Source organism: Metopolophium dirhodum, chromosome 5 (genome assembly GCF_019925205.1).
Source record: "Metopolophium dirhodum isolate CAU chromosome 5, ASM1992520v1, whole genome shotgun sequence".
NCBI classification, from domain to species: domain Eukaryota; kingdom Metazoa; phylum Arthropoda; class Insecta; order Hemiptera; family Aphididae; genus Metopolophium; species Metopolophium dirhodum.
This window is the reverse complement of record NC_083564.1, coordinates 21,478,425-21,491,302: the sequence shown is the minus strand read 5'-3', so window position 1 is coordinate 21,491,302 and position 12,878 is coordinate 21,478,425. Positions and strand designations below refer to the sequence as shown.

At 31.9% G+C, this 12,878-nt stretch overlaps 1 protein-coding gene across 1 annotated transcript in view; it reads right to left on the bottom strand.

Annotated features, from left to right (window-relative positions):
• LOC132945822 (GATA zinc finger domain-containing protein 10-like) overlaps nt 1–12,878 on the bottom strand; it is a 185,253-nt gene that overhangs the window by 86,406 nt on the left and 85,969 nt on the right. The window contains exon 3 of the mRNA XM_061015605.1: nt 3,438–3,499. The gene's annotated coding sequence lies outside the window, so the exon portion shown is untranslated. The remainder of the gene's footprint in view (nt 1–3,437; nt 3,500–12,878) is intronic.

Genomic DNA, 12,878 nt, shown 5'->3' with positions numbered 1-12,878 from the left:
ACTTTGTAAAAGTTTCAACATTAAACGCTAATAAAAATTCATAAGATTATATTGTGTTTAGAATAGCTTTAAGAAGAATTGTGAGGAACCTTATATTACATTTCAAGCACTTTATTTCATAACCAACATTTTTATCATACCTACACAAATTGAAAAATTTCGAACATTTCAAATGTCTATAAACATTACAAAAAGAGTCAAAATATTTTGAAATGTACGTCTAGATAATTATAATATAATAATTCAAGTCTCTACCCTCTATAATATAGTGTTTATAGTGTTATTGTTTAAATTATAAGATAAATCAAAATCGATTTTGTCAAAAACTGGTTTTGTTTTAAAATTTCTGTTTTTTTTAATATTTTTTTCAAAATTTTTTTTAAAATTATAGAACATTTTCTAGTTTCGACCCACCACAATATCAATTAGATCTGATTGAGCTACCAGATTTAATATCAGAAACCACTCTCAGAGTTGAAGATTATGTATATATTATGTTCGTATACGTCGCAGATGCTAGTTTAGTAATAAATATCTTTTCTGTCACCCATTTTGGTAGGTACCCCAATTTAATTATCATTGGCCCGAATCTAAAAACTTCATTATAAATAGAACTATATACGTATTATACATTCATTTATTTTTAATGCGATCAATTATTAAAAAAAAATATATATAAAATCCATGGAAGTTGTAGCTTTCATAAACTCACTGCATAATATATCATAATATATAATTTACGAACGGATACAATAATAATAATAATAATAATAATAATAATAATATATACCTATAATGTGTTATAACTTATATTATTGCGGCCGCGTCTGTATATCTACTGCAGTGAAGAAGTACACGCGGAATACCTTATGCAGAGACAACATCCGGTTTTGCGAATAAAATATTCATATAGCTATATAAATAAATAAACAAATAGAGAAATAAATCAAACAGTTTGATGGTATGTACACACACACACACACACAAACACACACACACATACACATACACACACACACACGCACATACACACACACGCACACACACGTACATATAATATATATGTATATGTTATATTGTATAGGTATATTATAAAATCTATATACCTATAACAGCAGAGAGCTGTTGGCGCGGTGTTTTTTCGTTCCGTTTCTCTCCTCTGGGCCATCGCGTGTATGTGTACAAGAGGAACGAATATAACGTCGACGAGTGTACCTACCTATATACCTATACGATATCATATATTATTATGTACACGGGACGAACACACCGTCGCACTTTATAATAATAATATTATATACACAGTGCGCGCGCGTTCTTAATTAATAAGAGGGCGAGCGCGGAACGCTTTGTATTCACGGACCATTAATGATACGCATAGCAAACGAGTGCGGCGATACTGCAGCAGCTCTCTCGAACGGCCGCGCGCAGAACCGAAGAGAGGGGATGAACGTATTATTATAATAACGCGTGAAGAAATTTTTTTCTATTCTATTTTTTTTTTTTTTCATATGTTGTTTTGTCAACGGAAATGCGACAGCGATGATACGATGCGCGTGTGTTACACACATATGTATATACATATACATAATATTCGTTACACGCGAGTATGATAATATAATATTTATATAATATCATATAATACGCTTTTATGAATGGACGACGGAAGACGACGTGCAGTAAGACGTGTGTGCGTGTGTTATACAGTGTGAGCGCGCGGTCCGATTGAATGAGAGAAGAACTCGTCACACACACGCGGTGTGTAGATGACCGTGCAGGAGGTGGCGAAGGGATTGTGCGGCGGCGGCGGCGGCGGTGGCGGTATCATACGCACCATGACTCGTTTCCTTTGTAGCGGCCAAAAATAATATGCGTTTTTTTTCGTTTCTGATTTTTTACATTATTATTCTCTCCTATGGCTCGGCTGTGTACTCGGGCCACTTCCTCTCTTTATTTCGCGACCGCGATTGTTTTTTTTCCCTACCACCGCGGCCGGACGCCGTCGTCAAGTCGTGGGTGGAAAATAACCGTCGCTCTGTGGCTCCGGTCCAGCAACCGTATATTTTGGGTTTTATGTATGAAAAAAACAAAAAAAAAAAAAAAAATGATACGTGCGACGATACGGAAAAAAAAATAACGATAATGATAATAACGAAATGTGACAAATTAAAAAACAAATTATAATATGGACAAAAGTGGCAGAGATGTTAATAAAAAAAAGGTGCACGACGGTTTATTTTTAGGTGACGTACAAAAACTGGCCGGAAGTCCATATCCCACCTCTACCTACCCTTCTGGCGAGGACGTTCCTTCGCCGCCGCCCACACCGTCGCCCCAGTGCAGTTGTAGTTTCGTGCGGTTCATTAATGAGAAACAACGACGATGATAGTTTTGTGAACCTGCAGCACCGTTTGTGTTTCGGTGGCCGGGAAATGCCATACGTATATATAACGTATATAGTTTATGTGTATAATGTTCTGTATAGTCCATACGGACAGTCGTTATTATTCCTCAGTTATAAGCGCATATTATACATGACGTGAGTGGATTAGTGGAGGACTCATTTGTCTGCTGCCGGTGACAAATTCTACGAAACCGAGAAAAAAAATTATACCAATTGGGGTGGTATACGAAAATAAACAGTCGTGTGGGAGAAAAAAACCGAGAGTTTTTTCTGCGATTTCAATTAGGGTGAAAAATAATGAGAACGGTTTTTAAAAAGTTCACACATCAATATATTACAACTATAACACGCACGTATATTATAACCGTACCTATATAATATAGTTGCTCGAACGACAACGACTGAGTGTTTTGTTTCTTTCAATTTGAAAATCGTACATATGAAATACAAAACAATATGTTTCGTTCAAATAATTAATTTAACAACGGATTTCGTAATAAGAAATAATTTATTTTGTGTATAGTTCGATATAATCGATACAATATGACGTGTTACGATAAAAAGAAAACTCATTATTGTTCATCAGGAATAATAATAATTGTGAAAATAAATTGGGTCTGAATATTTGAAAATTGTATACGAGTGAAGCACATTATCATAGTATATAATATAGGTAATATGCCTACGACGTTTAAACGTTTTTTTATTATTAGCCCGGGCCGAATTAAATTAAAAGAAAACGCCTTGAATGCCGTGTTGTCATACAGTTGTGCAACAGCTGTGCGCTAAGTAGAGTCTATACAATTCGCCGTCGGACGGCAATCGTTTTGGTTCACAATAAACCGGTTGCATATTATTATTATTATTGTTTTACGCGTCGAGCACAACAATAATGGACCGAATTTAATTCGGAAAAAAATACGATAGTTATTATATCGTTATAATTTATATTTGTTTGGTGCAGTACACGTTACTGCAATATCATATAAGTATATAGGATAAAGTAAACATATTATGTTGTATATACACTCACATGATGCTTTTGTCCCGTTATTCTGTTGTTTAGCGACGACATCATCGTCCTCGGGTAATGATCTGAAAAACATCAAAAGTCATATGCATTAAAATCAATTACGCGGCGTTTATAATGTACATAAATATATTTGTATATAGGTTATAATAATTATTATCATTATCGGCGGTGGCGGATAGAATATAATATAGAAAGTACATAATACAGAAACGGAATATTTTATTATAACCGTTTGGAATAATAATCGGAAACGTATGGCTTTGTCACAATAATTTACAAATGCCACCATTAGGTATATTCAGATGACAGATAATTATTTTATCGCGGACAAGTCGGAAACATTTACGTGTGCATATTATAATATATTACATGTTTATCGGCAAGGAGAATTGGCAGGGTTCGAGAATTCCTCGATGAATAATAAGCTTAATTAAAATATTGTCGACTGGAACGAATAAATAAAAAGATGCATAATGCAATGTTTCAGATTATATTTAAATATATAGCAACGTCGCATATAGGTATACACCTCAATAGTTATATTTCAGGTATGTACATACGGTATGTTAAATTTGTTTCGTCTCTTTGTCGGCGTTTCAATATTAATGCACATTGTGGATGCAGATTGTTGTAAAATAGAGTTGTGAAAAAGAAAAAAAAAATTGAACATGTCGTGACACAGTGGCAATGGGCGACGGATGCGGAATACGTATTAAACTTAATATAACATATAGTTTATATATTATGTATATTATATTCTCGTTAAACTGGATCCGACTTAAATACGGAAACCGTGTAGTTTAATCAATATTCAATAGGATGAGTAAATGGTGAATAATTTTATATATTTAAATTTTTTTAAGTTACTTAATTGACTTGTCTACTGCTTGCAAGTTGCATTGACTATATTATTATATCAGCTACTTTACAGTGGTTCAAACAAAATTGCCCAATTATTGAGGACAGTTTACATATCTTGCATGGACATAATATATTTTTTTATTACCATTGTAATCTTAGTAAAATAAACTCTATTACACATTTTCGCACCCTTGAAAATCACTGCAGGCTTACCTATACCAGACCGGTATTTATTTTATACCTGGTCAGCATACTGTTACTATTTTAAAATATCATATCAAGAATTAAAACTATGTGTACAGTAAACAGAATGTTATCGTTTTACCTGTACAGCGGCTATACTTCCGAGTCTAATCCGTAGATTCAAAAACAAAAGAAGCAATACCTTGATTTATTATAATTTTGTGCAACATGACACACGTAGTTTAGTACAACGGAATATTACTACACGAAGGCAAATCACGCCATCGAGATGAAAAATAACAATAACGGGTTAAACAACAAAACAAGGGTAGTTTAAATAATACATATACATACTATTGCCTGTTTAATATATACGTTGTTAGGATAGAACGTCAGGTTAAGAAGGGTGGAGGTGGTGGTTTTGGCTTAAACGATTTGACCCACTTGTTGTCTCCCTTTTGTTTTAACCTCCCCCCACATAAAACAATCTCCTCACAGCTCACGTGCTTACATATATATAGCTGCAGACAACAAAATAGGGTTACCACGATACTGTGCTCACCAGAAGTTACACACAACCAAACGCAACAGGCCGCCACCACAGGGTTTCCGCCACCGCCCCTTTTCTCGACACATGCACCAGCACATTTACACTGGTATTGTACATATCAACGCTTTCCCTCGTCAAAATTGCGGTATAATACATTAGTAATAGGTATCCACGCGTCGTCGTTTCAAAACATCCAAATTCACATATTATTATATTTTGATTTTGAATGACGTATGTAATAAGGAAACTATTGTAAATCGTAATAAAATCCACTTGCCAACTACACTATAATAGTTATACGCATATTTTATAACATAATACTATAACCTATAACATTGCACCCATAATATATTATAAATATTGCGAAAATCCTTGGAGGAAATTTGACGTGTTTGGTGTATCATAGATGAAATAAAAAATTTTCTTGTCAACTAGTTATTTAATGTGCAAACATATTTGTAGAAAAATAAATTGTAAATTTTGTATCTATTAAATGTATATACTTAATATATAGTTAAGTAGACTAAGTACTACTTAAATATAATTCTATTATAGTAAACATTGTGGCAGGTAACTATTATTGAACATTTATTTGTGCAAAAGTTTATGTGATATTACCTATTATTATTATAATTAATGTTTATCGTATACAAATGAAAATACATATAAACAACACATGATATTATTAATTACTCCAAGGATAAACATAAAATTAGTGAGGTTTATTACATATATATGTGTTTAAATTATTATAGTCATTAAATTAATTAATTATCTCCATTTAGTTAATATCATTGTGTATACTAAAAGTACTAATTATAGCTAAAAGTTAAAATTACACATAAGCATAGCATTTTTTTTTATTGTATAAATAAATTTTATTTTTTAACTGTCAAGCTTTAATGATAAAACTCAGCTAAATTAAAGATAACTAGATCTAAAATTGACTACCTATACCCTATCCTATAATAATTTACATTTATTTACAAATTAAATTAATATACCAACTAATCGGTTTTTTTTCTAAAAATTAAAACTGTTTAATTAATTATAATTTAACCTATGTATGATAATACGTCGTACCTTCAAAATCGAACCGAACAACCATCTTAAAATATTTAACATTATTTTAATACATTTAAAAAATGTAAATATATGTATTAAAAACATTTGAGTTACCGAGTATGAAAAATTAAGTTTTGTAAAACGAAATCAATCAAGGTTGCCAAAATTTAGCTGGCTAATTTTTATTCATTCATAATTCTCACTTTTGATACCTGCAGTACTTATGAGTTATGACCTTTAATAATTCTAGTTGCGACTGTTAATATTTGCTGATGTTAAATAATATTTAATGAAATTAAAACCATATAATATATCAACTATTATTATAATATATTATATTTAACTACTTATTGTCATATAAGCCTATACTTAATAATATAAACACTAAAAGGTTTCATTTCATTGTATGCATTCACTTGTCAGTATAATATCAAATCACTATAAAATATAAATTGAATTAAATTATTAGGACAAACCCATAGAAATAAGTGTTCTAAAAAAATATATAATATTATACTTTGAAATATAATTTACTAATTAAAGAAGAATTTAATATTTTTACTCTTTTAATATTTAATTACTGGTGTTTATAATATAAGCAGCAGGCATAGTAATTTGTATATTTCAGCTGTACATAGAATATAATATAAAATCAAATTATTCGAATAGACGTACGTATCTATAGGCTTACTCACTTACGAGTACCTATACTGCCTAATGATATTATGCATTACAGCCAGACAATTTCAATAACTTTTTTTTTATTTCTCAACATTCGACACGTGTGTATGGCAAAAAGTAATAAAAACGATAAAAGTAATTGGTTTAAAACGATATAGTCATAATTATTATAATAGTACTATTGATATATTGTATAACAAATAAATGCACTTTAATAACCCCGTTAATATGCCATAATAATACCTATTATATGGCTAACTGTTTTTGCTCTGTTCTTAAATAGAAATTTAAAACGAAAAACTCACGTGAAATCCGCACACTTAGCTGACCCGAAAAAAGAAAATCTTGTGTAAGTATAATATATATTATTAAAACGAGTATTGAAAAAATAATTGTCTGTCACGATGGCGTGGAGACGAGACAAATGCTCCAATCCAGGTGTAAAAATATATTAATATATAGTATATAGAGTAGCTAGGTTTATCGTATATAATATTATATTACTATCTACGGTAAATAACCAGCTTCCGATTCGTTTTTCGTTTGAAAATATCCCTGCTGATTCTTATTTTTTTTCCCCAAGGACGGTAACGTTAACGAATTAACTTTAACGTAACTTTCATCAAGGACAAAAGTCGTCTACACTGTATACCGTTTCATGCGCAGCGTTATCAAACTTAATATGTTATATTTTGTACATTATAATATATATAGGTAGTAGGTACCTATATAGTGTAAGTACGTAAATTATAATATAATTAAACGCGACCGAGATTGCATTATTATAGTACCTAATTTATTATAACGTTTCACCGTTATTGTTTATTAAAACTACAAGACTAAACATTTGAGTATTTGACAGTCTTCAAAACTCATTTTGTGATGTATATATTCAATATTGATGAAATCAATAAAGAATGTCCTTCCGCTTTTGTCGTCTCCGTCTTACAATAGTGCGTAATACAATAATGACAATAATGGCAAATGTTCAGCAGTTTCGACATAGCACCTATAGGTATTTATACCTATGTTTATCGAAATTAAAAGCAACGAAATTATTGTCTGTATTTTTATCTCAATATTTTAATTTTAATACAAGTTATGAGAATTTTTAAAATGTAGGTACCTAATCATGTTTTACACGTTTAATTCGTTGTAAAGTTAAAATATTAACTATACAAAACAGAAAAAAATTATTATATTACCGGTACGTTTCATAATAGATCAATCTTATTAATTTATAGGATAAACTTACTAATCTGTTAGTATTCGAAAAATACGAAAACAGGGGAAGTACCCAATGATAAATTTCAAATAATATCTATCGGAATCATGATTTAAAACCTTAAATTTATATTAGGTAGGTATGATACAAACGTTAAGAAATTATCAAATATAATCTAATGTAAATGTTTAACCCATTTATTGTTCAATTTTCTTAGAACAAATTGAGGTGTTACCAGTTTAGATACCTATTTCACTTGTTGAAGTCTTCGATATTATACGTTTACATATTACACGCGCCGCGAGTCAGGTGGCCCTGAGCACATTACAGGTACCTATAATAATAATAATAATAACGATTATATTGGAATAACCTCGGTGTGATTTTTGTCGATCCCGTTGTTATCGCGTACCTATAATATAATGCATCTAATTCTAATACACACACACACACACACACACACACACACACACCGTATGTATATAATTACCGCGGCCAAAATGTATAATAATTGATAATGATAATAATATTGCAGCGGTCCGTGAACCCGGTTGACCCTGATTGTCGTGAAAAACATACGTGTTCCATCAGTTAAGAAAAGAGAAAAAATATAAAATAAAAAGACCAAGTATAGGTATAGGTACCTATATTTATAAATGAAAAAAATTTCCACCGGGATGAGCAGAGATGAGAAGAGGACGTGACAGATTACTACTGACCGTATATGTGCACAGTGTATTATTTAATACCTATGTATTTATACCTTTAAGGTTTTTTAACCTTCCACGGCTAATGATGACAATAAACGGATCACGTGCTGCCGTCGTCGCAGTGGGTATTATACCCGCGGTGGTTTCAATTATTATTATTATTATTATATGTATAAGGTGGGTGGGTCGAACCAACTTGGACCGAATAAAAAAAAAAAAATGAGAAAGCCTATTTGGATCGATTTTGTGGACCCTTTTAGACCAAATGATAAAACGCGAGATTTGCCTTGTTATAATATCAAACTATAGTGACTAGAAAGCTTGGGCAGTTGTGGTGGGAGGGTATATCGAATATTATTTTATTATTTGAGAAATGTTTGATTGGACATTATATGATTTACCTATGTCTTATGATTCAGAATCATGCATCATAAATTGAAATATCAGCTTATAATAACTATATTAATAATATAACTTAATAGTGTACCTAAATTATTTACTAAAATACGGAGTACCTATGCACAAAAATATAGATAGCTGGTTAATAATAGGAGTATATATTTTACAGCCTACAGGTTAGCTACCTATTGTAATTATAAATATAACAAAAAATGAAAAAAAAAAATGTTTTTTTCCCCATATATTTATTATGTTAAACTAATTACGACGGTGAATGTTTATTTTCTTCGACTGTAAAAAAAATATACATTGTCCATAAAAAAATATAATATAAAAAAACAAAGGAAAATTATCAATTTCATAGTGGTAAATAGTAATCACCATTTACAATATTCGCTTTTATGAACGGCAACATGAAAAAGTTTTGTTATAGTTCAAGATTCTTGGCTAGAATCAGAATAACTCGTGGGGCTCCTAAAATAAAAAAATATAAAAACACGAAAATTGTGTGGATAAGAATCGGACTATGGAGACTAGGAGACTAGGGACGTGGAGGAATTGGCCACGACAACGATGTATTTGTATTACAAAATTATTGACCAACGTAAAATATCTCGGATATGGATAGGTATATTGGTACACGCATGTGGTTAGTATGGTTATGTATAATGGGAATTTTCACAAGGGGGGGAGGGGCTGTCTAACCTGGACTACAGGGGTCCGGCTATTTTAGAGGGCCGTTGAAATGTATTTGTAATTTTTGAAATTTTTATGAGAATACTTATTTTACAGTAATTTTGTTATTTTAAGCCGTGGGTTGACCATTTATCACTTAGAGATCGTGTATGGGACACCCATATCGCTTTTAATGGGTTTTATTTTTTTGGAAGTTTTGTATAGGGCCCGAAAAAACATTTAGTACAGAGGCCCAACATTTGATGTGGGGGCCTAGGTATTCTATCCATATAGAGTAAAGCTGAGTTTCCACTATACTGCACCGTGTCATAATGGAGTAGGCATCTATGAGTTAAATATAATATATTTAACACTAGTTGTATGTACACAATATTATACCACGAAATCGTGACAAAATGATTACTTATATAAACTGCAGTAGTCTGTGACTGCGTATAACAATAAAATTTAATTATAAAGATTATCCATTAAAAAAAAAATAATTAATATTGATATGAATTTGGTAACAATATTCTATAAAAACGATACCTATTTCACCCATATTAATGAATCCAAACAGGTTTCAATTTTTCTATACGAATTTTTTCGACTGATTCAAACGTGCTTTGCCCGGAATAGGTACCTTATTACATTACGTGATCCTTTCGGGAGCGTCTGGTCTTATGCTTAGCACGCGCGTGGTTATCGTCCGGTATAGGTACTTATACCGACGATACCCGAAGGGGTTATAGAAATGCATGCATGCAGCAACCGAGTAAAGAGGTATACCACCTATATATACATATTTCCCGCTTGTATGATATATTATTATGTACAATATAATCGTAAGTTTTTAAAAAAAAATTGTTTTGTTTTTTGTTTAGTCATTATTACCTATGTACGCGCACCAGGTAATAAACTCGACGACGGTATAATAAATAACGCGAGCGCGTCTGTTGTTATATATTAATAATAATAATAATATATACCTAGTGAATTTATTTTTTTCAGTTACGCCGATTATAATAATACGCGTACACGCGTCCATTTGTGTATAATATGCTGCAGGACAATACATATACGACGACGAGAGCGCTACTATATATAATATTATACAATAGTACATATTATACTACTACTACTACTACTACTACTACTACTACTACTACTACTACTACTACTACTACTACTACTACTTACTACTACTACTACTACTACTACTTACTACTACAACTACTATTACTGCTTACAACTATAATACTATATATATATATATACACAAATAATCATAGTATATAGACAGGTACCTCTATACGTATAATAATAATATATAGGTACCTGCAGCAGGACGACTCGGGTAATGGACTAGTGACAGGCGCCCATCAATCTGTTGCCAACAATCGGACCCGTTTGTTTTCGGACAAACATTTTATCCATTAGTGTATTTTTTTCGCCCTCCCCCCCCTCCCCCGCCCCGCAGATATACTTACCACCGGGCCGTCACGCCCTAACTTGCTGCGCTCGTCCTTCGCCGCGGCTGTATATACACCGCGACTCTGCAGTATATACCGCGGACCCATTCAACGCGCGCGCACTTATATCTCCAGCAGCATATACATACATATAATAATAATATATACTATATAACATATATCTATTAATAATAATACTTATACACGTAGAATGTGTGTGTGTGTGTGTGTGTGTGTGTGTGTGTGTGTGTGCTACGATCGTTAGCCCCGCACGACGTTAATGGCTTACAGATTATTTCTTTTTTTAGTTTGTAACAACACTCGATTGTCATGCAGACTCGGCTCGCCTCCCCCCTCGTCCGTTCGCAGCAGTATAATATTATATTACGCTCTCCTCGTCTCCCGGTTCGCCACGTTAAACGTAGCTTCTGCCGCAGATTTTCTGCGGCACAATTTGACGAAATTCCTCTGTATAACAAACAACGATGCGCGACAGTCGTAACGGAAGTGACGCCTATCACTATACGTACTTTATAGTTGCAGCCTGTAGGTATATATTGTATTGACGGAATATATTGTTTTCATCACTACTCTCCCGCAGTATAATATTATAATATGCGGAACGATTAAAAATTCGAAAAAAAAAAGTTTATACTCGTCTGTGCATTTTCAACGAGATATCTTCCATCAAAACAGTAATATTATGTCACTATGTGTCTCTATGACACGCGTTTTACAATGTTTAAAAGAGTTAGCCGTGCTCGCACATAGTAATAAATATATGCACGCAACTGTTTATTATAGTAACACTACGCATTTCGTTAACGACATAAAAATTATATATACTTATGCATGATACAAATATAATACGCGTGGTATGTTAAGTTACTGGAGTTAATTATTCGTTGTGCCCACATATTATCTAATAATTACAATAAAATTATAAGTGTGTTTGAAATTGTTTATCCTCTGCGATGAATATAATAACATATAGGTGCTCGACAACACTACATAACATCATAAAGTGTTGTTTATACAATGTTTAAATTCTAGAAATTGTTTTGATTTCAACAAACCCACACTCGGGTGGTCCGAATAGTTGAAATGTGTTAATTTAAATTTTTTCTTTTATAATATACATTTAAATAAAGTGACATAATAATGACTTTGTTTTCTAACGATGCGGCACCACGTCCAGTTCGGTCTACTTACAAAAATGAATCGACCGTTTACGAAAATCATAATTGTACCTACCTATGTGTTTTTTAAACAATTTGGTTAATATTCTAATAAATAATGTGTAATAACTCGATTGTAACGTGAACAAATTAATCATTATAATAATTTTAATTATAAAGTTACCATCAGATGTGTGGCGTAACTCGACGTAATTTTTTTATACGCAGGACAAGGGGGAGGGGGCAAAGTATATTAAATATTTTTAACAATATTGTAGTATTGTGGTTAGAAATATATAGTTGGGGAAGAGTTTCACACCCATATTTTCCTCAAATAATTTACCAATAATAAATCCATACATGTAATAACAATATATACATTGCACAGTCCTCAAAGTTTTGTATGATTGTTAAATTAGTGAAAATATAACAAGCTAGTATA